Source organism: Lemur catta, chromosome 2, assembly GCF_020740605.2.
Source record: "Lemur catta isolate mLemCat1 chromosome 2, mLemCat1.pri, whole genome shotgun sequence".
Classification (NCBI taxonomy): Eukaryota; Metazoa; Chordata; class Mammalia; order Primates; family Lemuridae; genus Lemur; species Lemur catta.
In genome coordinates, this window is record NC_059129.1 from 4,410,044 (window position 1) to 4,437,260 (window position 27,217).

Below are 27,217 nucleotides of genomic sequence, written 5' to 3' on the forward strand. Positions count from 1 at the left end.
CTAGATGCCAACAGCTCCTTCTTTATCCACCCACGACAACCAAAGACGTCTTCAGATTTTGCCACGTATCCCTGGGGAGGGGGTTGCCCACTGTTGGAAACCACAGGCTCAGACAAAAAGCAAAATGTGCTCTGGGCACACACAACACCAGAGACATGGGTTTGAGGACACACATTGTGGCCGATGTATGTCAGAGCATCTTCCATTCAGCTGTCCCGGCCAAGGGACACTCATTGTGGGGCGGAACAGATGGGCTGCCCCTTGCTGCAGACACCAGTCAGGGAAGAAACAAGATGGTGTTACTTAAGCCACTTTCATGCTCCATCCGATCACAGTAACGTCCCCACCAGGACTTTGTCTTTTGAAATGTGGTTTTGAAACGTCCTTGAAAAACTGTCTGGTGAAATAGGCTTATAGAAAACCATGTTCGCAACTCTAGCCCGGCTTACCTATTATCCAGTTTCCTATTCATGCATTGTCCTTGAGTCCTCGGTGACGCTTTCCATCCCGGTGGCCAGTGGGAGGCTGCAGCCACGTAGGCCCCCACACGTGGCCGACGTCGATAATCAGTGCCTGCTTCCTTAGAATCCTCGATGCGTCACGTGCACTGTGTACCGCCAGGCAATCGGAATCACTGCGTGAAATGAAATTTATTTGCCGTCCTTATTACACGGCGCCTTTTTGGGCCGAGAAGAAGGATTACGCTTTGCAAAGAGGCAGGCTTATCGTGAGGTATTAGCTTATTTTTCAGTGACTCTGAGAAAAGTACTTGGTGGATAGGAAGAAATGTCTACTCGTAAAGCGTGTGGAGTTAATATCCTATTTCATAACCATAATTGGGCACCTGAGGAACGCTTCTGTCCCCCAGCGACTTTGCATACACTGTTCTCTTGCATGTTATTGTTTTTCTTGCACCATCTCTCTCCCCCTACCAAAAATTAATCCTTTCCCTTTAAAACCCCATGAGGCAGCCAACCGAGGGTGAAACAAAATGCTTTGTATACAGTGGGAACCGCCACGATTCCCCCAGCCAAGGACACTGAGAAGCTGTGGGACATTCCTGGAACTGTGTCATTTCTCAGCGTGGGGCAGGTGAGAAAACTTGAAAGAGAAGGGAACGTGGGCCATCCGAGACTTCCAGAAGTAACTTCTGATCATAAAAGCTCCAAGACCAGGCTGCCCTGGGGAGGGGACACGTGTTTCAGACTTGAAAATGCTTTTAGGTGGCACCTTCTGTAGCCCTCCGTTCTAGCATGATGTTTAATTTTTTCTTTGCTTGGTTTTCTTTCTGGAGGGATGGGAGAATTCCCACAGACTTGTTTGGTTACTTGGTATCAATAATTCGGTTTAGTAACTTGACACATGGTAACATAGTTATACATAGTAACACAGTGACACATAGTAGCCTATGTGTAAACAACTGCCACTTAAATCATTGCTAATTCACCTCCTGTTTCTGATCGTAAGAAAACTGGCACAAATAATCTTGGGGAATAAAAAGGACTAAGTCAGGAGGTGTCTGTCTCTTTCTTTGGGGCCAGGGGTACTGTTTTTCTTTCTCCACTTCTAGATGGTTTAGTCCGTGTGAGATAGGGACAGATAAAACAAATTACCATCTCATATTTCCTCTTCTCACAAAGGAATTTTTAACTTGGGTGGCAGGCACAGATGAAATTCGGGGGCTTTCTGAAATTATATTTAAAATTATAAGCATAAATGTTTTTATTTGGGCAGAAGGCTTATAGCTTTTTTTAAAAAAATTGGATTCTCAAAGTGCTTCGGGACACAAAGAAAATTAAGAGCCCAACTTTGTTAGGACAATAACTTTCCCATTTTTCTTTTTTTCTTTTTTCTTTTTTGAAGACAAAGTCTCATTCTGTCACTCCGGGTAGAGTGTACTCATCACAGCTCACTGCAACCTCCAACTCCTGGGCTCAAATGATCCCCCTGCCTCAGCCTCCCGAGTAGCTGAGACTACAGGCATGCGCCACCTGAACTGTTCTTTTAATGTGATCCAATTAGTCACGGGAAAAGACTTCCACAACCCAAGCATCTCACCTGTTTTACCTTTCTGGTGGGAGTCTGTGCATTGGTGGGGTGTGGGGAAGCAACAGAGAGCTCAGTAGAATGATGAAGAGTCCTGGTGTCGCTGTACTTGGAGGAAGAGATGCAGCCCTCTGGCTTAGCACTAGAACTACATATTTATTTGAGTCACCACCTGCGTATGTCTTAAATTCCAATTATTGAGAAATCATCAGCCAAAAATGCAATTAAGCTAAGGCATTAACCAAAAAATCCCATACAAACAAACATTGACTCGAATACCACTGAACAGCTTTGATGATAGCATGAGATCCAGAAAGTCCTTCCTGAAAATTCCAGAAATGACAGCCATGTCCATGGGTGTTTGCAGGAGAACATTTGCAATATTTCTCTGAAGTTCTTGATAGACAGACTTCTTAGCACAATATTTAACTATGGTCCTCAGTGAACTTTTGTAATAACTTATGTTTATTTTTTAATACTACTTTCAATTTTTTAATTCTACTAACTCAGTAGAATATTACTGTTGGTATCCATTAGTCATTTGGAAAAAATGAAAGTTTGTAGAATGCATTTCAGTGTGCATAATACTAATGGCAAGGCTTGCATTTTTTGGTGCAGTTAATAGCACATCATAAGGACACTCTAGGTGTGTATACTTTGACATCATAAATGATTCCTTGCTAGGGAGGATGGAAGCGGGGGACTCTCTCTTCTACAAATATCCCCATTTTTATCTGAGTGACACTAAAATCCATATTTTCTAAACTTTTACTCGCTTATGAGTGTGTTAGACCAAAGCTTGTATTTACGTACACTGATCTTGTGTTACATTAATATCTCTCTCTGCCCAACTCTTGAATAGCACTCTTAAATAAAATTTAGTGGCCTTTCAAAACCTCTTTATTGGCTGATGTATTTTGAAAGAGGTCCATTAGCTATTATCCATGTTAGGTTCTATATCTATATATGAATTATGTGGATATAAAAATTATATATATATTTTAGAATATCTGTGAATGAAGGAAGCACTTTGTAGGAGCTTTTGTGACCTGCTATTTTATTAAACAAAATAAATAAAATTCATTTAAATGAAACCAAATTTGATTGCCTTGGAGCTTTGATTTTCTTTTTTTTCTTGATTGAATTCTGCAGAAAAGCTAAGCAGAATTACTTACCACTTGGGTTGCATTTTCAGTCACCCTTCTCTATTAAAGTTACACCCAGCAATCCTAGTGGATTTGAATGGCTGTGTTTTTAAACATGCAGAGATTCTACTGGACTCTTGCCAAGTGGCATCTTTGGTTTCCGTGCCTCAGTTTCTATATGTGGACGAGCACGGCAATGTTATACGGCAGCCAGTGTCCTCCACTCTCTTCATGCGTCCTGGTCTGTGAAAAGAAAATTTAAAAAATTAAAAAAATAAATAAAAATGCTGAATCCTGCAGAAACTTTCCACTTCCCAGACCAAGCTGTGTGCATAGCGGGGAGAAGAGACCAGATGGCCAGTGGGTTGAAATCAGCGGAGAACCAGCTGGGATGCATGAGAGGGCATTTCCTCCTCCACTTCCCTGGAAGCCCGGTCAGGGCACGTCCCGGAGCTCTGAACAGGACAAGAGGAGTCAATGTCACGACCTCTGTCTGGCTTTCCGGACCCTTGGATGAATCGAAGTTGGATTGGAAGTTGGCAGACAATCTGAGGATAAGCTCTGAGGTTCCTCCTCGCTGGGAAAAAAAGAAAAAAAACAAAAAACAAAAAACATGCCAGCTTGACAGAAGGTTTGAGGGTAAAATGCTGATGAACAGGAAATAACCATATTTCCCTGCGTTAGCACCAGCTTGGAGACCAGCGTTCTGTGAGGAGGGCACATGATTTGGGTTTGAATCCCAAAGGAAGGAATTATTTTCTCCCATTTAAAGTCAAACCTTTCATTTCTTAGATTTCCAGCTTCTGCAACAGTGATCCCTAACCCCTGATTTGACACTGGGTATATGCAGTTATTTTGAGGTAAGGTAAGCTACAAACTTTTCAAAGTCACTCACCTCTAACAAGGTTTTTACAAATAAATGTCTTTCACAGCTCTCCCTTTTTGATTAATGTGTTAGTTATCTATGGCTGCATAACAAATTAACCCAAACACGGCAACCATGAAAACAACAGTCATTTAGTCACACGGTTTCTTAGGGTCGGGAATTTGGGAGTGGCTTAAGTGTGTGGTGCGGCTCAGGGTCTCTGCTGAGGTTGCAGTCGAGGGGTTGGCTGGGCTGTGTCATCTCCAGGCTTCCCTGGGGCTGAAGGGTCTGTTGGTCAGAGGCTTCAATTCCTTGCTGTGTCGTCCTCTCTATAGAGCTGTGGACAGCATAGCAGCTTGCTTTGTTGAGAGCAAGAGATAGAGAAAGAGAGAGAGACAGAGTGTCCTAGTGACTTTTTCTGCTTCTCCTATTAACATCAGGCAGGAGTGTGGTCCATTTGTTACAATTCATGAACCAATATTAATACATTTTCATTAACTAAAGTCATAGTTTACATTACAGATTGCTCTTTGTATTATACAACTCCGTGGGTTTTTTTCCCTCTGATTTATTGTGGTAATATACACATAAAAATAAATTTATCGTCTTAACCATTTTTAAGGATACAGTTCAGTAGTTGAATTCAATATGAATTCAACACAACATTCATAGTGTTGTGCAGCCATCACCACCACCCGTCTCCAGACACACTTTCATCTTGCAAGGCTGAAACTCCAAACTCATGAAACAGTAATTCCCCATCCCTCCATCCCCAGTCCCCAATAACCACTGCTCTGCATCCTGACTTTATGATTTTCCCTGTGCTGAGCACCTCAGATACTTGGAATCATGCAGCGCATATCCTTTTGTGACCGGCTTCTCTCACTTAACATCATGTCCTCAAGGGACATCGGTGTTGTAGCATGTATCAGTATTTCCTTCCTTGTTTGGGCTGAGTAATATTCCATTGTATATAGACACCACATTTTGCTCATCCAGTCATCTGTTGACGGACACTTGGGTTCCTTCCGTGTTCTAGCCATGGAGACGATTCTATGGGTTTTGACAAATGCATGATGTTATCTTTCTGCCATCCCAGTATCATGCAGAATTGTTTCACTGCCTTACAAATCCCCTGTGCTTCATTTATTCATCCCACCCCCTGCCCCCGTCTCCTGCAGGTTCCTGGCAACCACTCCTCTTTTTACTGTTTTGCATTTCCCAGAATGTTATCTAGTTGGAATCACACAGCAGCCCCAGTAGTTTTTATGACCTAGTCTCAGAGCCAAACACCCTTATTTCTGCCTCATTCTATGTGTTGGAAGCCACTGCCAGCCCACACTCATGGGGAGGGGAATTCAGCTCCACCACTTAGAGGTGGGGAGTTATCCAAGAATTTGTGAGCATATTTTTAACCACCATAGTCAACAAAATGAGGCTGGAAGTCCCAGCATTTATTGAGCATCTACTATATGTTGGGCACCATCCTAAGTGCTTTATATGCATTGTTTGTTTAGCCCTGACACTAATGCCACGAGGTAGTTGCTGTTTTTATCATCCCTATTTTACAGAGGAGGAAACTATGACTCCCCCAAGCCAATACCTCATCCATTGCAGAACTGGATGCAGACTCAAGCCAGCCTGAAAGCAAACCCTGAGTCTTGAAATTATGTCATGTTGCTTCTCTTCAGTCCAGGGCAAAGTCTTAGCCCAAGGCTTAGACTCAGGGGACAAAGGGTGACCAAAAATGCCAGGAGATGTCTGTGGAGGATGATGCCAGACATTGTCCGGTTGTCTCTCCGAAGGCATCCTTCATCCCTCCCCACTGCGTTTGTTTCCCATTGCCACCAGGACAAATGAACACAAACTTAAAATAACACAGATTTACCATTTTCAAGTTCTTTAGTGCAGAAATCCGATGCAGGTGTCCCTGGGCTGTAGAGTCAGGGTGTCAGTGGGGCTGTGCTGCTTTCTGGAGCTCTAGAGGAGAATCTCTTTGCTTTTTTAAGCTTCCAGAGACCACCAGTGTTCCTTGGCTTATGGGTCCCCCTCCATCCTGAAAGCCAGCAACGTCGCATCTCTCTGCCCACTCCCCCGAGTCCCATCTCCTCTGACCGTCTCCTGCCTGCCTCTTCCACTTGTGAGGACCCCTGTGATTGTATGGGGCCCACCCAGATAATTCGGAATCATCTTCCTGTCTCACGGTCAGCTGATCAGCCACCTTAATTTATCTGCAAACTCGATTCGCACATTCAATCTACAGGTATCACTGGCTCCTGGGACTAGGAGGTGGACGTCTTTGGGGGGACATTAAGAACCTTCCCTGCTTTTTCTCAGGAAGCTGATATATGAGGACGGCACCCAGAGGATCCTTTGTACTTTCATTTTCGTTCGAGTTCTGCATATGGGCAGTTGAGGCAGGAGACAGAGGGAGGGAGCTAAGTGAGGTCAAGGTGTTTATTGTCCCAGTGCTCTCTCTGAGGGCGGAAGAGTGTCCTTCAAAGACAGGCCACTGCTTTGCCTCGCTGAGTAGCCTCCTTTCCTTCTGGGGACCCATAACTTTTCCTTCCCCTTGGCCTGGGGAAAATAACAACTCCGCAGCTACTAATCCTAGGTTGCTGCACAGCCCGCGTGGTTTCCCTGTGCTCTGCCTACACCTTTGAAAATAGTACTTCTGTAAGTCAAATCTCCTTAAATAATCCTAATTGGAGTATGCCATCTGCTTCTTATTGAGACCTTGACTGATGGAGTGACTGAGGGTGTTCATAGTCGAAGTTAAAACAAACCAAGGACACGTCTCACATCAGGGTAAGCCGCATCTTTCAAAGCGTGTGCTGGAGCCCTGGACAGTGCTGTTAACGGGAATCCAGAATCCTGGGGTGCCGGGTGGTTGTCATAAACCAAGTTAGATTTCTGTGCTGGAGCAAAGCTTTCTGACTTCTTAACCAAACACTTCCTTGGGATATAACATGTTCTTGCTGTGAGTTTCTCCTGGCGTCTGTGTCACAAAAGGCAAGGAGTTTAAGAACACCCCCCAGCCCACCCCAGGTGGGCAGGTTATTGCCCTTGTCTTAGAAGTCCTGATTTAGGTTAAAAAAAAATTTAAAGTTAGACGATTCCACAGGTGAGCTAATGAGCTAATTACAGATAGCAGCTTCACAACATTGGCATTCCACAAGTAAACAGCATCTGCCTTTGACTAAGGTGTGAAGTTTTCAAAAGGTATGAAAAGATGGGTAGTATCTTCAGGTGGTTTCGTTTTTTTTTTTTTATTATTGTGAAGGAAATATTGTAAATGTCCTTATGTGCATTTTTCTGTGAGAACCATGAAAACTAAGAGACACCTACCAAGACCCTCCCTTGGGGGGGGCTCCAGGTTGCCTTTCTCTCCGGGGCAGGGCCTGGTGCATTGTCCCAGAGCTGGGGTTTTATCAGTTCTGTCACTGCGGATCGTGTTTCTGCATCGTCCACTGTTTCAGCTTCAGAACAACAGTTCCCTCCACGAACACGTAGACCAAGCTTGTAAAATGTTGGGGTGTTCGTTTCTACGCTGTATCACTGATTCCAAGTATTGAGTATGCGTTAGAATCCAGGGGACAGCTTTAAAAAGCAGCTGTGCTACCCAAGCCTTGGTCCCAGAGACTTTAATTGGTCTGGGATAGGGCTACTAATAGGCACCCAGGGTTCAGGCCAACGGAAATAAAGCAGTGCTTCTCGAATTCTAACGCACGTGCAAATCTCCCAAGAATCTTGTTAAAATGCAGGTGCTGGTGTTGTAAGTCTGGGCTGGGACCTGAGATTCTCAATTTGTGGTAATCTCCTGAGTGATGCTGCTGCTGTTTAGCCATGGAACACACTTGGAGTAGTAAGGGGACAGAATGTCTGGGTGGTTACAGATAACTTCTCAGCATGGCTGAATGTTAGCGGTTGGGCCTTTCAGAGAGTTCTCTAGGTATAGGAAACTTGAAGTCTAATTTGGGATATAGAGCTATAGGGTTATGGACTCAATGGGGCCTTCAGTAGCAAAACACAGCAAGATTCCTTCATTCTGTCATTCAAAGAATATGTATTGGATGCTTGTTGTACACCAGGCATCTTCTTGGTGCTGAGGATAGATCAATAACAAAGGTAAATGTGGTTCTTGCCCTGAGACATTCCAGAAAAGGGAGTGGATACTTAACAAGTAAATGTGAGTCAATGAGAGAAATACGGGTGAGGACATGTGCTAGGAATGAAATGAAGCACGATGTGTTTCCTTAGGTGGAGGGTGTGGCTGTAGAGTTTAATTTGCCTCTGCAGGTTGGGTAGGCAATGGAAATTTCTTGGAAGAGCTGACATTTTAGCTAAGACATGAAGGATGAAAATATAGCATGACAAGGCCCAGGGAAAGTCCATTCCAGGGACAGAGAAGAGCAGGGCAAGGACCGTGAAGTAGGAAGAAGGTGGATTCATTGGTGTTGGGAGTGAGGGGGTGAGTTGCACAGAGAGGTGGGGGGGCATATCTTGCAGGGGGTAAGGACTGAGAGGTCTTTTCTAAGCCCCAAGGGGAAGCCATTTGATGGGTTTATACAAAGAAGAGGCATCTTCTGATCGATGTGTGGCAGATATATGAGAGGAAGATGTCAAAAGTTGGTACAGAGAAACCAGTCAGTAGACTCTTAGAGCAACTCAAATGAGTGATGTTGGTGGCTGGTCCTAGAAAAATGGCAGTAGGGATGGATATAATCTTGTGACAACACTGACAGACAGGGAATGAGAGGAGAAAGCAAGGATGACTCCTAGCAGGTGGGTAAATGGACGTGACTTACTCACATGGGCAATACTCGCAGAAGAACTGATTTTTAGGGCATGGCAAGACTGCAGAGGTCCACTCTGGACAAGTTTGAGATGCCAGTGAAACTTCCAAGTGTAGGTTCAAGGACAGAGTCATATGTGTACTTGAGTCTAGAGCTCAAGGAAGCAGTCAGGTATAACGATAGGATCTTGGCGGGGGATAGTCACTTATTCATCATATTAAAAGTCATCTCATTGAGTCAGTGTTCAGGGAGAGAGAAGGTAGCTAGGGAAAAGTAGATGCTAAGGAAATATCAATGTTCCAGAGAAAGATTGGCCCAAGGTAAGAAAGGCAAACCTCAGATCCTTTTTGAAACCCATCTCGGCCTGGGTTCCCAGACCTTAAGCTCAAGGTAACCTTTGTGGAGATTTCAATAATAATTAGTGTGTAAACTTTCAGTAAACATTGTTTCCCAGACATGGAACATCTGGCCAAAGACAGTGTGATTTGAAATGACGTTGGCTTTATCTAGATGTCTGTCTCCGAGGGACAAATTGTGAGGAAACAGATATTACGTCGGGTGATTATGGAGGGTGGGGAAATAAGCTTGTTGGTTCTTCAGCCAGATGTCTAAGTATATGGTAAACGGAGTTAATGGGTGCTGGGGAGGAAAGGCACGTGCAGAGTTGGCGTCCTTTCAGCAAAGCTGGGCAAGGTTGCTGATGAAGGACGCCCGCTGCTGGCACTGGAGCCGAAGATATGTTCTTGGACCCAAGGAAGAAGCACAGAGGATGCATTATCATATGGAATGATTGCTTGGCTAATGAGCCTTGAGGGGCAGGGGAAAATTGACTACAAAACAAATTAAACCAGTACCTGACATTCTGATGTTCTTTATAAACAGGCGATAATGTCATTGTGTGTGTGTATGTTTCCTCGAGCCAGCCCACTTATTTTAACCAACCCCATGCAAATATTCAGACCTAGATGTGACCAAGTCCCCCTGCCCCAAGCCTGATCCATGGGCAGGAGACCATGCACCATGCATGAGGAGGTGATTGGGCTTTTAGATAGATCCTTTCCCTGTGGTTGTTCTTGGCAGACGATGAAAGATGAGATTTCTCTGAAAAGCTCATCCCTTTGAATTGTGTTCCCGAGGAAAGAGGCCAGATGCCACATGACCAAAGCTTTAGAAAACTCCAGGATTTTGGGTGATGAGCACTCAAAGCCTGGCTGTCTTCCATCTGCAACAAGGGCAGAACCAGCAGGAAACGGACAGAAGTGCAGAGAAAGAAAGGAAGGTAGGGGTAGATGACTTCCTTACGGATCGGATTATTTAATCCCCCAATGGAATGGTTCAGGCTGGGTGAGTGGAATCGCCGTCCTATGGTTACTGATAGGAAGAGGGAGCTACTGATGCAGCTGCGATGACAATTGTCCCAGCAATGTTTCATGCCTTGACTATTTGCCGTGTTTAGATTTGTTTTAAAGGTTTTACATTCCTTGTCCCATTTAACAACACAACTGCAGGGGTAGGGGGTGGGGACCATTGCTGTGCCTATTTTGTATATGAAAAAGTAAAGGTCTAGAAAAGCGAATGCCAATCATTTGGCACCAGGGACCTGGTTTCATGGAAGACAATTTTTCCACGGACTGGGGTTGGGGTTGGTGGGGAGGATGGTTTCAGACAAATTCTCATAAGGAGCACGGAACCTAGATCCCCCATATGCGCAGTTTATAGTAGGGTCCGTGTTCCTGTGAGACGCTAATGTCGCCGCTGATCTGCCAGGAGGCGGAGCTCGGGCGGTGATGCCAGTGACGGGGAGTGGCTTTGCTTTCTCACCCCTGCACAACTCCTGCTCTGCGACCTGGTTCCCAACAGGCCATGGACCGGCCCGGTACCAATACAAGTCCTGGGGCTTGGGGACTGCATGTCTAGAGAGATAAAATGATTTTCGTAGAGTTTTGCATCCAGTAAAAATCAGAGTCTGGGATTGGAACTCAGGCAGTTGCACGTCAGAGGCACATTTTGCTACATGATAGAGGAAATGCTCGCTTAATAAAAGGAGAAAAGGAGATGCCACATAGGAACAAAGGCCAAGCCCTTCATGGGATTTTAAAATAGTTTTAATTTACAATAAATATAGCCGTTTATGTTATGGTTAATATGTGCCCAGAATTTCATCATAAAATTGCCATATCTAATTTGATTTAGCCTTTTTATTATAATTGCTCCGAGGGATAAGTATTATTATCTTCATTCTACATTCGAGGAAGCTGGCTCAGGAAAGCTCATTGGCCAAGGTCAGGCAGCTCAACTTGACTGAGCTGGAATCTGAATTCTCTTGTCTCTATTTCTCATGCCCTTAAACGGGACTTGGTGCTACTTAAGTGTAAGTGGAGAGGTCCTTATTCTTCTCTTCCAGACCCATGTATAGCATCATTGCTTGGTGCTTTTTGAAGTTCACTGATACTTTAGAAACAGTGATATAAGTATAAAGTCTAACTTATGGTAGTATTTGTTTCTAGATATCTCAGATTCCTTCCCAACGATGAGTGCCTCTGAATTATCTATAGTCTCAGGTGCTTATTTTTGCTTTAAGAATTGCTCACGATGGCTGGATACCAGAAACCTACCAAATCATGATTTCTTCTATTCTGCCACTGAAACTTCATTATTTAATGTTCCCGGTAATAATACCAAACACACAGTTCTGGATTAAAGTATGTGCTTTCTCAGATGATGCACCCCTGGAAAGGTTATTATTAATAAAGGTAGCATTAAAACACCACAAATAACTCTGTAACCTTGCCTGGGCTTAATAAATTCCCTGCAGAAAATTTTATTTGCAGTAAACCCTTAAAATTCAGCTCACTTTTAATATACTGTGAACTTCAGTGACCCTTATCATTCATTATATACGAGTGACCTTTCCAAAGTTGAGAAGGGTAGTTGCAGCAGCTTTTGGGTGTTAATACCTATAAGAGGTAGATATGGTTTTCATTCATTCCTGCTGATAATTAATTCATGTACTTTAAAGGCATTGCATTATTCCTTTTATGACACAGTCTGCAATGGTTTCATAAGGGCATGGAAGATAAATGGTTATCTTGGCTCAAGTGGGCTTCCATCATTTTAGACGCTGAGCTCTGTCTACAGCATGACTTAGGCCAGGGCTACACTTGGAAGGAACAATGTCAGGCTGTTGGGTACTTGATCATCATTTTGATCATCATCACCTGACATCTTCTTCTATGAGTCTTTTTGTTAAAAAAAAAAAAAATCGTGTTGGTTGTGTTTACAACTAATTGATCACAACCAGTTACAGACTCCTTTGTTCCTTCTCTACTCCCACAGCTTCATTTGACTAGCCTAAAAATAAAATTCTATAAAAAAAACCAAAACCCTTTTTATTATGTAAAACTTAAAGCATGTATATGCCTATGTAAAAGTAGAGAGAACATCGTAAAAAATCACCTTCTAGCTGTTACCTAGGGCTCTAGTTTGAATATGGTTTGTTTGTCCTCTCCAGATCTCATGTTGACATTTGATCCCCAGTGTTGGAGGTGGGGCCTGTGGGAGGTGTTTGGGTCATGGGGGTGGATCCCTCATGAATAAATTAGTGTCCTGGGGTGGCAGAGGTGGGGGTGGGGGGTGGTGAGCCAGTTCTTGCTCCATTAGTCCCTTTGTTAAAAAGAGCCTGGCACCTCCCAGGCACTGTCTTCTCTCTTTATGTGACATCTCTACACACCGGCTCCCTGTCCCCTTCTGGGGTGAGTAGAAGCTTCCTGAAGCCCTCACCAGAAGCAGATGCTGGCACCATGCTTCTTGTACAACCTGCAGAACCATGAGCCAAATAAACCTCTTTTCTTTATAAATTATCCAGCCTCGGGTAATTATAGCAACACAAATGGACTGAGACACCCAGATTCAAAAATTATCAAGATATGGCTAATCTTATTTTATGTAGGCCCTAATCACGCTCCCTCTTCAGTCTCATGCTACTTTCAAGCAAACACCAGGCATCCTATCATTATGTCCATAATTATTTCAGCTTGCATCTCTAAAGCAGAAGTCTTTTTTTTTTAAAACATTCTCATAATGCCTACTGACAATTAACAGCGATTTCTTAATATCATCAATTATTAAATCATTGTTTAAGTATCTAGTTTTCTCAAAAGTGTCATTTTTTTTCTTGTTTCCATTTCTAAAAATAGGCTCTTTTTTAGAGCAGTGTTAGGTTCACAGGAAAACTGAGCACAAGGCACAGAGAATTCACACACGCTCCTGTCCCTACATTGGCACAGCCTCCCGGTTATGGACACTCCCCGCCAGAGTGGAACGTTTGCTACAACCGATTTTATAACAGTTTATTTGAAACAGGATCCAAATAAGGCCCACACGTGACGATCAGTTGATAGACCTTTAAAAGGCCCTTTTCCTCTGTTTTAACGATCTTTTAATCAGTCTGCCTCCCACATTTTTGTTTGTTTGGGGTTTTTTTTTGTCAATTTGTTTGTTGCATTTTTTTTTCTTTGTAGTGGCTGTTGACATTGTTGAAGAGAACAAATTGTTTGTGCTGCAGTATTTCCCACAGCCTGGCGATTGCTGGTTGCATCCCTGTGGTTCAACGTGCCCCTTTGTCCTTTGTGTTGCTTTTAAATTGGTTGTTGGTTCTAGAGTCTTAATCAGGTACAAGTTCAATGTCTTTCGTGGTTTATTCTTCCAAGAAGAGGTATGTCATATTAGGTTGCTTCTCTTTCTGTGACACTGTAACCACAGATGGTCAATACCCAGACCACTAATTCTTTGGGGGTTGCAAAATGGTGGTATTCTAATTTTATCCTTCCTTCCTTCCTTCCTTCCTTCCTTCCTTCCTTCCTTCCTTCCTTCCTTCCTTCCTTCCTTCCTTCCTTCCTTCCTTCCTTCCTTCCGTCCTTCCTTCCTTCCTTCCTTCCTTCCGTCTTTCCTTCCTTCCTTCCTTCTTTCCTTCCTTCCTTCCTTCCTTCTTTCCTTCCTTCCTTCCTTCCTTCTTTCCTTCCTTCATGGATTTACTGCAATATTTATTAAAGAGAAATTTCCCAATTTACCACTAGGACATTTAGGGGGACAGTTTATGTAGGAAATATAGGAAAAATGTTTAATCTTCCCTTTGTCATTTCAAATTTATGAGTTGCTTTATTTGTACGCTCTAATGGTAAGCGTCTGTTTTTTGTATTATTACAAACTCAAGGATTAAAATTGTCTTTATTGATGCTCAAATTATTCACTCTTCAACCAAAAGGAGCCTCTTCAAGTTGCCTCATGAGTCCTTTTGACGTAAGTGCTGGTCTTTGACGATCTTCCTTGCTCTCCAGGATGACGTGATATTCTAGATTCATCTTGCACATTTCCCAAGGAGTTCTAGTTCCTGAGGGTATTTCAGGATTGCAGCTGGGCACTAGAGGTGTCCTGTGAGTCTTGGAAGAATCTCGTCATCTTTTCCCCAAACAACCATCTCCTCCTGTTGCCTTCAGCCTGATCAACAAGCTGCCCACCCGGGTCCACCCTTCTGCCCACCCAGGTCCTCAAGTAAGAAACTTCAGAGTTTCCTCATGCACATCTTTCTCCCTCAAAGCGTTCTCCTTTCTCTTCCCAGTTCCACTGCCGGGGTCAGGCCTCCATATTCCCTCAGCTGGACCCACAAGTTTGACCCCTAACAAATTACTTGACCTCTAGTCTTTCTCTTGTCTAGTCCAGTGCCCATAACAGCAGCCAAGACTATTTTATGAAAAACAAAACAGCAAAGCAAACCAAAACCCCAACCACTCATGCCATGCCCTTGCTCAGCAACCTTCTATGACTCCCTGCTGCCTGTAGAACAACTCCAACTCCAGCATGGGGTTCCTGCTGTTCTAGTTCTTGATGTCCTTTGGTTTCCAGTCCCATAACCTGTCACTTCCCTCCAGTTCATTCATGGCAGGGATTTATCCATAGCTCTCCTTAGTGTGTTCCTGCTCCTTCCATGCCTAAGATATCTGTGTTCCTTTTCCTCCATGTCTCCCAAGTTCATGGGGAAATTTACACCAAGGCTCTCTTCAGAGCCTTTTTTTTGGTGAAGGCTTCCACTGACCTCCATGGCCAGAATATCTGTCTCCTTCTGTATTGTTCCTACACTTTGTTTAGTTGACCTCTATGTGTCTTGGTATCCTAATTTGTAAAGTGGGGAATATAATAATAATGATAATAATAGTAATGATACCTACATCGTGGGGCTATGGAGCATTAGATGAGGTGGCCCTTCTACATTCTCAGAAGCGAGCATGGGCACATTGTGAGTGCTTCATAACATGAGTTGATCTTGTTGCTGCTGTTCCCAGTAACAATGTTTGTGATGGTCATATTTGTTACATCTCTATTAATATCTCCACATCCCAGCAATTTCATCTGCCTCTTGCTTTTCCTCTAAATTGGGAAATTCTTCAGGGAAAGGGTCTCATCTTGGCACTTTTTATTTTTTAATCTTTGGGACTAAGCAGTTCCTTACACACAGGAGACCCTTAGTTATTATTTGCAAGTTTCTATGCCACGGATATAGCAGGAATTATCTGAGGGCTTGCAATGTAATTCCTGCCCCCAGTCTCGCACCCTCACTGGAAACAATAAACAAAGGAATGATACTATCTGGCATCGCAGAGTAGGAAGTGCAAAGAGAATTTGAAGAAACAGAAGGGGGGAAGAATGGATAGAACCATCGGGAAGTGTCTGGCCTTGAAGGATGGGATGGACAAAGAGCAAACCGTGGGTCATTCCAGGAGGGGGAAGAATAAGACCCTAAGGGCAGAGGTGAGAGAAAGTTGTCACTGTGGTGGTTGAATTTGAACAAATATTAATAGAAAAGGCCATTTAGTTGAGTATTAGTGAATCAAATCAAGAAAAATCCAATGCAGATAAACACAGTCTCAGGAAACAACAGCATTATTCACAGTTTTATCTTTTTGGGGAAAATAATGTATTGACTAAATAGTCCTATTTACCACAGTACTCCAGACAAAGCTAAATAACCAAAACATTTTATACTGCTAATAACCTTTCTCCACACATAGAAGAGGTCTTCAGATCATAGATGGAGCTTCCCAGTGTCTTAGTCTGTGCCTGGCTCGTAGAATCTGAAGGACACCCCTTGGGGAGGCTTATTGTGGAGGAAAACTGGCGGTTTTAGGCAGTGAAGGAAGCTAAAGTTTCAGGATCCCAACACATTAAATTTTGGTCTCATATTTCGGTTTGTCCTGATCTGCTTCTTAGGAAGCACAATATAAAATGTTTGGAGGGGGACCAGGGAAGAATTATGATAATTACATATAACATACCCATTTATATAAAAAGTATTTGAATATAAATAATATGTGAATAATCTTGTAATTCTGTAATTATAATAACAGCTAGCACATTTTGAGCTCTTAGTATGTGTCAAGTGTTGGTGTAAACATATATTTTTGAATTCTGTAACACCCCTAGTGGCAGCATTCCTGTCTCTCCTATTCGACCAACTGACTCCAGCTTTGAGAGTCAAGCGACGTGTTCCGGGTCAAATGAGGTCTCAGCTGAGCTCTGTCTCCAGAGTGAGAAACACTGTGTTGATGTCCTGACCATCCTTTATATCGGATCTATGGAGATGCAAACTGGAGAAAAGAATCATGACTTTGATGATGTTGTTTATTTCTTTTGACCAAGTCATTGTACTGAAAATTCTTACTCAAATCTTGGGTTTCTGTCTGCTGCTGAAGTTTATCATATTTCTGCAGATGAATTCACAGATTCATATACATCTTCACATAAGATTCATCAGAGGATGTTATGCTATAGTGCCAACTATTGTAAGTTTTTTTTTTTAATTTTTAATAAATAGTTCAAGCGGAGACTGTAGCATCATGTGTTACTGTGAGGCTGTTCCTCTGCAGGTGTGAGGATGTTGCCACTTGTGGAAACTTTTCTAGGGTGAAAACTTATCCTACAGATCTTTGATAGTATTTCAGAATGAGCAGAGGCTTTTTACTGTCCGATGGAATCTCTAAGAAGCATCTGTTGTTATCGTTCTCATTAAAGAAGCAATCTGTTTATTCTGCTTCCAGTGCATTTGTGGGAAGTGAGCATGACACACGAGGCTCTGGGGGAGCAGAAGTGAACAAGGCACAGTTCCTACTCTCATGCAGGTTTGCAGTCTGAGAAGGGAGACCAAAAAGAAAAAAAAAAAAAAACAAGTGAAAGAAGGAGGGATGAAGGCTCCAGGAGGAGTGATCAGCCAGCACAAAGACTGAATCAAGGAGTGGCCAAAATAATGACTACAGCAAGTGCAATAAATGTAATTTTGGTTGATTGTAGAACACGGGGAAAACACGGAAAAGTACAGAGATGCAAACCACTAGGACTCCCACAGCCACAATCGCTCTTAATATTTCCCTTGACACTTGATTTTATCAATCCCTTGTTGCACATTTAGGTGATTTCTTTCCGAATAAATACACGAAGTATCTTCTAGTTTTGAAAATCTTTCCTTTGCCTGCTTGGCAACAGAATTTATTCTGTTTCTCTGCACTCAATGAAAGTTCTAGGGGCAGAGTGAGTAGTTTCCGTTGTGCCAGCCACATCTAAGACATGCCAATAGAGCTGCAGGAGAGGATCCGTCTGTCCCCACAGCTAGTTTTTATGTCAGCATCTCTCCTCTGTCTCAGACTGCAGTCCCACCTAAGGGTTTGCATGGTTTGCACAGTGTAAATGTGTGGGGTATGGGGGTAAGGCAAGGAAATATGAGACTAACCTGCTAAGGGTGTATTGTTTAAAGTTCAGTTTTGGAATCTGGTAAGCAAGAGATTCTAATGAGTGTGAATGAATTGGTGATGGCTTCATCTCTCTCTCTCTCTCTCTCTCTCTCTCTCTCTGTCTCTCTCTCCTCCCCTTGTCTACCTCCCAACCTTTTCTCTTTCTCCTTTACCCATTTGCATTTGAATAATAAATTCCCACGGATGTCACATGAGTATATGTCAAGCAAAGGAAAATAAAAATCTCGCCATTTATTATGCACATTGTTGCCTGGCCATGTTCTTTCCCATTTCATCTCCCTTCCCTCCCTAACTCCTGGTGAGTCTGTAACTGTCACCGGGAGAGGAGCCGGGCACAGGTGCCGACCACATTGATGAAAATGATTCTTTGGAGCCTCAGTGTACAGTTCTGGGTTGTGATAAGCATTCTGAAAATCCCAATGCCATTGTCTGTGAGAGGTACATTATGAAATCCAGTCTCCCATCTCCCTATTGACCGTGACTATGGATCACCAGCAATAAATATGTGAGACAGTGGCTGACTGGACATCCGAAGAAGAATTAAGGCTTTTTTTTTTCCTGCTAACCCTGGAAGTGAGCTGCATGCAGAAAGAACAAAGACCCGGTGCAGATTAATAACCAAAGTACAGACGTGGCGACTGATTCAACTCTCATTTGATGATACCTTTCCTCTAGCGTGAAAAGTAAGTTAGTGTTTGCAAATGCCCTGGTGACAAGAGTCTCTTTGCCCTGGAAGAAAGAGAGGCATGTATAACTGAATTTTCCCAGAGAACACAGGAAGGGGGGAAAACACGCACTATAAATCAAGTGAGGTTTTATGATCCCTATAAGCAAAAACATACTTCGGTGTTGATGGATTGTGTTAGAGAGTAAATTAGATTGCACGGAGGCTGAGTGCTAATGTGGATATTTACAGCGTTTAAATATATCGTCCGCTTCCTCTAAATGCAGCTCATTCATTGGCTTTGTGTTATGAGGGAAATATCGGAAGAATGAGCTGGGTTTTTTTTTCCCCCGTCTTTATAGTTTAATATCATGCAACTGTTTATTAATAAGCTCCGAACCCCAAAGGATTTTTCTAATCCTATTCTAATATCAGACTAAATTTAATAAGATTCATTCTTTTCCCCACTGCATAGGCTTCATTCATTCATTTATTCAACCAATGTTTATTGAGGGCCTCCCAGAATGACAGGCCCAGGTTAGGCTTTGGGAATACAGTGTTGAAACAAGACAGGCTTGGTCTCTTCCTGCAAATGGGGACAGACCAAAAGGGACAAAAAAAAAAAACCCAAAAAAACAGAAGCACTGAGCCAAGATTGCGACCAGGCATTTAAGGGCATATGTTGTTTCTCTAATTTAATGATTTCAAGATTTTGGGAGAGATCAATGTTTAGAATATTTGAAAAAAATTGGCATAGTTGGACTGCAAGGATTACCTCCTGGGATTGTGGACGGGAAAATGTCTTGCGGTTTTCTCATTTTTGCCAAGCCCCCCCTGGCACTGTTGAAATTTTACGATGGTTTGCTGCGTTCCTTTGAGGCAAACATAACTTTGTTCAGGTTCCCAGAAGTCGGCAACGGCTCGATTGAATTCCAGATGCAGGACAAGATGTCTCACTGGTGGTGAGGTCAAAGAAGAGGGGAAATCTTCAGAGAGAACGAGAGCCTGAAGGCTTCACTTCAGACAAAGGCCTGACCCGGGTCTTTCACACTTGAAAGGAGGCCAGATTTCAAAGACGGCCAAGCCCGAGGAGCGGAAGCGGACAGACAGGGACAGCTCCTGAAAAGGAGTTTTATTTGAAGGGGAGTTTTGATGGGGTTGGGAGTGGAACAGAGAAATGCAAGTAACCTGCTTTTTAATCACAGAAATTCTCCTTACAATTGTTTTCTTTCTCTTCGTCCTGCTCAGACCTGAATGGGTCAAAGATCCAGCATTTGCCAATGTCTTGCGCCAGCTTAGGACCATTCTCTTATTAGACGGCACTGTTGTTTATACTGGTTTAGGTCTTTAAAGATCCATCTTTATGAGAAGTTGTGATGTTCTTGATGACACCAAGGCAGCATTGTCCAGCAAATATTGAGATCAATCTTGTATGTCTGTGATTCCTCTCTCCATCCACCCATCTAACCATCCATCCATCTGTCCATCTGCCTATCCATCCATCCATCCATCCATCCATCTACCTATCCATCCATCCATCCACCTATCCATCCATCCATCCACCTATCCATCCATCCATCCATCCATCCATCCATCCATCCATCCATCCATCCCATCCATCACGTTTATATTAAAGGCAGCAGCACTGTTTTACATAACTGCTTCACCTGGTCATTCTTATCAGTGAAACTAGAACAACTAACTCTTTTAGATTCTATAGGTGGGGACCCAAGAAAAATAATGGCTATAAATGAATGCACATATTTGCAAAAGCAAACACCACCACATGCTCTGCTATGATTATACCGCTTTCTCTTTTCATATTCTTCCTATCAAAGTCAAAATTTACACATGCGGGGTCAGGATTTGGCAGAAGGAAAGGTAGAAGAGGTGAATAAATCATCTGGACTTGGAAGTGAAGGTTTTACTTTTCTCTTGAACTCAAGATGTCTGTAGAAATCAACGTGGCTGTGAAGGAGCATCCAACACAAAAGGTGAGCGGTGCTGATTTCTTCACTGTGCAGTGGTTGTTATAAAAATGAATTAAGCCTTGAAGCATTGAGCAGGGATGCATGGCATCTCTCATCCAGGTGACTAGAGTAGGGCGATTTATATAAAGAAGACCTGATCAAAATCTCTTTAATATTATTATATATAATATAAATATATTTTTATATAATTTATATTAAATAATGTGAATATATTTATGTTATAATATAAAAGAGATTTATATTATAATAATATATATAAAATAATATATTTTCTAATGTATAATAATGTGTTATATATAAAATAATATATTATAATATAAATCTCTTTTATAATATTAGATTCACCTTAATATTATGCTCATTCTGTACTTTTAAAATTTATTTTTAAGCGAAAATGAGTGTTTTAAAAGAGAAACATTCCAAGTTCCGTTTTGCTCGTGGGGAGGAGAGTGTGTGTTTAAATGGGTTCTCTGTGTAAAGAGATATATTTTTTGACACTCGAGGTTATTCAAACCAAGCATCTCTCTCGGTTTTATGTACGATGTGTCTTCTTTCTTCTCCCTACTTTGTTTTACTTTTAGAAGCAGAAACAGGGCCTCGACCATCTGTTTATGTATTTCAGCCAAATTCGCCATTCAGATAATGTACATTTCACAACTTAAGCCCACTTACAGATCACTTTTCGCCACTTAAAGAGCATTTAGCCAAGATTCCAGGAATAGAAAATGTATCCTGAGACCCATAATGACTTGATGAGAGAATAAAGGATCATTTGTTATGCGGCAAGTATAAAATTATAACAACTTTCCCCTGTGTTTACAGATGAAGGACAGTCTGGCTGAGAAGGGGGGGAGGACTCTGCAGATTTCTGACATAAATGACAGGGGGCTGTCCTTTCCCACTCAACTATTTGTTGTCTTGGAAACAAATATAGGACACAATGTTTAAAAAAATAGATAATTGGCACCATTTGGACCTAAAATTAGGATTAAGGGTTTTTTTTTTTTTTTAAAGTATAACAAGAATGAAAAAACAGCTTGCTTACTTACTAATTGGGAGGAATAAGTTTTTTGCTGCAGTGTACTGAATTTTGGCCCTCAGATTCTTCTCTTCTTAGCCACAGTTTGGCTAAGAACATTTGCACCGTTTGTTCATCTGTCAAATGGTGATCATAATAGCAGATAGTTCATAGTGTTGGAGGGAGAATTCAATGAGCTAATGCATGTAAAGCACTGAGAACAATACCTGGCATCTATTAGTTACCTTATTGGAAGAAGTTCCCTGCAATAAAACCTCATAAGACCTGCTCTCCCTATGCTTTTGGTTGACCTTTTGCAAAGTGTCTCTTCAAGTTTGGCCTCCACGTCAGCAGTTCAATAGACTGTGATGCTTGCTTCATGCTTTGCCCACAGTGTTGCAGACAGAACCCTTCTGCATGGTTGTGTTTCCAGGCAATACAGAATCAGCATCAATCTTAGCGATCACTTGGCTACAAGTGACTTGAACCCACTCTTACTATCTTAAGACAAGAAAATAATCTTGGAAAGATTTGGGAGCTATTTCCTAGAATTCAAGGGCAAGAGCTCAATCGTAGAATCCTAGGGGAGAGAGTTCAGTCCCTCATGAAGGACTGAAACCAGGAAGAGAGAAACTGCAGGAGTGGAGCTTACATGGTCTTTTCATGGATGCCTGGTGTCCATGCCAGCTTCTCCTGGTGCTGTTGTTACTACCACCTTCTCTCTCTCAGTAGGCTTTTCCCCTGCCTGTGGCACAGGGGCAAACACGGCTGGCCTAGCCCCGCCCTGTGTGCTCACTTACAGTTACTGAAGATAGAACCGGGTTGGCCTAACTCTTTCCAGAAGTCGCCCCTAACCCAATCCATGGGACCAGAGGAGGGGTCACGGTGTCTGATCCACTTGGCAGCAGGTAGAAGGGTGGTTTCTATGAGAAGGGCGGGGACCCACTGTTAGCCATTGATTGACAGCTTAAGAAACTGGTAAGCCAAGTTACTGAACATAAATGCCCCCGGTGTTAGACTACAGTAAACTTGTCCTTCCTCACATCAGAAGACAGAACTGGAGCATCGGGTGTAAGTGCCACGGGGTGTGATTTCAAGTCCCAAAGAAGAAATTTCTGAAAAAAGATAATTTTCATTATATAGCTATATGATGTTTCGTTATATATCTATATTACATATCTATGTTATATAATGAAAATTTTCCATTTTTCAGAAATTCTGATGGTGATATAGTATATTATAAATCTTAATATTATTCCCAAAGAAGAGATTTCTGAAAATATATAGTTTAATATGTAATTACTAAATTATATAATTTAATATGTATTAATATATAGTATAGTATATCACATATACAATGTAGAGTAGAATTAAAATTACGTATTACATTGTAATATAGTGAAAATCATGTATTTTCAGGAATTTCTTCTTTGGGAATAGTATAAATCTCTTTGTATGTATATAGATAGATATAGGATATACTTATTGTAAAGGGAAAAGAACTTTTTTCTCTTCACTCTCACACTCCATGTGACCATATATTTGGTTTTGTTTCCACGTCTGCAACTATTCCCCCGGCACACACCGCCTGGGGGTCCTCTTATCCAGTTCACCTCCAACACTGTCCACCTGGCCCTGGCGTGGGATCCCGCGGGTGAAGACCCACTCCCGCAAGGCCACCCCCACCTCAGATGCCAAGCGCAAGCCCCAGGTTGCTTTGCCCACGTTTTTGACTGACCAACAGCAAGTTGGGGTTCCAACAACCATTCCTTGGGTTTGGGGAATTTGCCAGAGTGGCTCTTAGAACTCGAGAAGACGCTGACTTATGTTTCCTAGTTTATGATAAAGGATGTTACGAGGGACACGGATGAACAGCCGGATGGAAGGGACATTTAGGGCGAGGCGTGTGGGAGGGGGCAGAGGTTCCATCCAGGCACTCTGTCCTCTAGGAACCTCGGTGTTCAGCTCTCTGGGATCTCTCCAGACTGTCCTACGGGTTCCGATGGAGACTTCATTGTGTAGGCATCATTACATCCGAGTTGTAGCATCACTGGCCACTGGTGCTCAGCTCCTCCTTCAGCCCCTGCCCCTCCCCAGAGGTCAATGGGTGGGGCTGAAAGTTCCCCCTCCCTAATCAGGAAGTGTGTCTCTTTGGTGAACAGCTCCCACCCCAAGGCCACCAGCCATCTCATTAGCATACAAAAGACACCCGTAGCACCAGAGATTCCAAGGGTTTTCCAGCTCCTCACCAAGAACCGAGACAAAGACCACATACATCTATCTATATCTAAAGAGATTTATCTCCTTGTCTATCAATGGAAAGATTTATTTTTAGGAATTGTCTCGTGATTCTGGGGGCCCGACAAGTATGGAATTTGTAGGGCAGATTGGCAGGCTGGGAACTCAGACAGAAGTTGATGTCATAGTCTTGAGTTTGAAATCCATAGACCGGCTGGCTGGAAACTCAGGCAGAACTTCTGTGTCCCAGTCCGATGGCACCATTCCTTCTTCTCCAGGAAACCTAGCTTTGATCTTAAGGCTTTCAGCTGATTGCATGAGGCCCACCCACATTTTTGAAGGTAATCTTTACTTACAGCCAACTGATAATAGGTGTTAACCACATCTACAGAATATTTACATGGAAACATCTAGACTAATGTTTGACTAAGCCAGGGGGCACCACAGCCAGACAAGTTAACACATACACTAACCATCACAGCGTCCTATGGTGTTTTAGTGGACTTGGTCTCTTTGGAGGAGCAATATGGGCAGAAAACTGTCAAGGCAGAGGCTGCTGCCGTGATCACCATGTGAAATGCCAACTCGCTGAGAGGCTGAGCTTCACCTGAGTCTCCCAGGCCAGGCTACCTTCCACAGAGCGAGGGCAACCAGGGGACAGGGAAATCGATGTGGGTTCATTAACACTTAATGTAGGTTTTCTAGTCTGGAGCATGTCAGGAAAAGAAATGGCAGACATATTACTTGTCCAAGGCATTATCTGTCATTAGCCTGTCCTCTCTCTTTCTCTCTCCCTGACATCTTATTATTTTCCTTCTAATACCTTCCTCACTGGTCATACCGTGTTCTCTAACAACCACCACCCCAACTCCACCCCGAGTCCTCTCTGCACGGGAGCTCTCGAGACTATCTTTTACTGCACCACCGAGCTCACCGTTCATTGCATGTTCAAGTGGTTGTGTTCGTTACAGCACCATTAGCATGAGGAAGGGGGGTCCTGTCGCCAGGGCAACCAGTGGCACAGAGTGTCCCTTCCCTCCTCAGCTGATGTCTTGTTCCCTCTTGGGTGGACTCCAACTGTGTCTTTGATTCATTCCATTTATGTGGTCACTGGGATGTAGACACTTGACAGCCGCCTTGTCCTTAACTTGTCTGTCTTTATATAGCTCACTGGCCAAGATCTGCTCTCCGGAATGCACTCATTTATTACCTTTCATTTCTGTAAACACAACACATAATATTTCCAAGCATATTTAACCACATGATTATATCTTTTGAAACCTTCTAAGCCGCTGATGTTTTCTTTTTTTTAATTACATATCCTGATGCATTTTGCTTCGCTCGGGCAATACATTTGCCTTCGCTTGGGCGAATACATTTCCCTTTTGATCAATACTACCCATTAATAATGGGCTCATCATCCTCACTGAAGGCATTCCAGCCACGTACTCATCTCTCTGTCTAGGATGTTATAGAGCCTATTCTTGCATTATGAAAGGGGTTGGAATAGATGACCTCTCCGTTCTTTAAAAATCTGAAGCTCTAGGTTTGTTCCATATCTATAACTGTCCCCCATGCGTGTAATTTTAGCTACAGGGGATCTCTATAAATGAAGACATCCGGAGCATTCCCAATACGAGCGTGAGTGCAGAATGTCTATGTGTCATTTTCCATATCCTTCTCCTACCTCCACAGAATTCCTTCCAATTTGTGAATAATTTCATTAGATTTATCTTTGGTTGTATACATGATGAAGTGTGACTCTAAGTGGACAATCTAATGAGCAAATCTATTTCTGTATATATTTTTTTCCACTCAGGTAGACTACATGCAATTTTCAGTAGATCCTTTGTGTGTATGATTACGAGTAATGTGTCCCTGAGTTCTACGCCCAGTCAGTGATTTCCAAACCTGATATTATACTAATATTCGAGTTGCACGTGTACACACGCACTCACACAGAAAAATCTCTGGACCCAAGACGTGGACAGTCTGAATCAACAGGTCTGGGGTAAGACCCAGTCTCTGTAATTAGAAATAAAAATTAATAATAGGACCCTGCCCATGTGGTTGCCCAAGCAGATTTGGAAACCACTGCCTGAGGTCTGTTCTCCCAGCGCTAGTGGACATAGTTTCAGTACGGTTTGTACTTTTCAACTTGGGCAGTCTGTGCCCCTTGCTGGCTTCATTGTGGTCATAGATTGTATCAAAGCCCCTGAGATTCTCTTCCAGTTTTCAATCTCTCCTCTCTGCTTCATCCTTAACCCCTTCAACATGTCCTTAACCTGCTCAGAAATCTTTAGAGTTTTGCCAGCAGCTGGAGAAACAAATCTTCATTCCTCAAACTGGACTTCACGAACCTCCACACCTTCATTCCTCCTCCTCTTTGGGAGATGATATAATGTGGTTATAAGACCTGGCTTTGTCCTCTGGCCCTTCCACTGTAGACTTACTAAGTTCCAGGCAGTGTCCATGCATCATCTCAGTAATGCTAACAGCCCTGTGGGATGCATAGCCCTATTTTATGGATGAGAAAACCGAGGCTGAGCTGAAGTCATTTACGTAAAGCCACAGTAGTACTTGGGTGGATTCTAGCTCAGCTGTGCCTCCAAAGGGTAGGGCTCCTCCCGGGTGCTGTGCTGCCTCCCAAGGTCAATAGAAGGATTCCCAGTCCCAGCCACATTTGGAAAATGTGCCAGGCATGAAATAGATTTCCTACTTCAATACTTTAATGGTAGCTTTAAGAGGTATAGTTTAGACGTGGCAGTTGAGAGGGTAAATGGAAAACGCTAATTAAAAGACATTCCAAGTTCTAAGACCTCAGAGCATCAGCTATTGTTGAAAATGTAGACATCAGGAGGGAAAAGACATTTATTGAAATCCAGTGCTGCTAAGTTAGATGGTGCTGGGAAAAGGGAATGCACACGACAAGATGGTTATTCAGTATTTTTTGATACTGTCTGCACACAGTTGAGGAACGGATGCCACTTTAATACATTATTCTAAAACCGTTAATAGAACATATGATTTTAGACAGCAGGGACGCATTATGCCAGAATTTGGATTCTCAGGATAGCCAACCAGAAAGGGCAGGTAGATAGCTCCAGAAATAGATGAGTGTTTGGACAGAAATGGCTGTGGGTGCACCGTGCCAAGCGTTGGCCTTTGCCCAGGTGCCCGCCGCGATGTCAGGGATGCTCGCTGAAGCTGGCCATATGGTTCTCGGAGTCTCTCCGCTCACTCTGCCCTCCACGCAGAGGTGGAGACATGGGCTTTTCTTCATCTGCAGGAGAAGGTAATTGCTTTAGACTTAACAGGCTGAGTTTGACCCTTGACTCTCATCACGCCGCCTTATGAAATGAAGCATCAGCCCCGGTCTCCCGGCGCAGGGGGAGGAGGAGAGGGTGGGAGAAGGGGTGGTGCCTGAACCACGCACACAGCACAGTTTAAATGTCAGGCTCTGCAGTTTACAAGCCCTCGGAGATCCACGGGAAATGCAGTGGGAAAGTCATTGTCTAGCCCCTCTCCCCCCATGTTATAAAATGGAGTGTGGCATACATTTTGTGCATTGCCAAGTTCACGGTGCTTCTGTAAGGAGATATTACAAATAGGAGTCCTTGACATCTTCGATTCTTACCCAGCGAGCATGCAGGCCA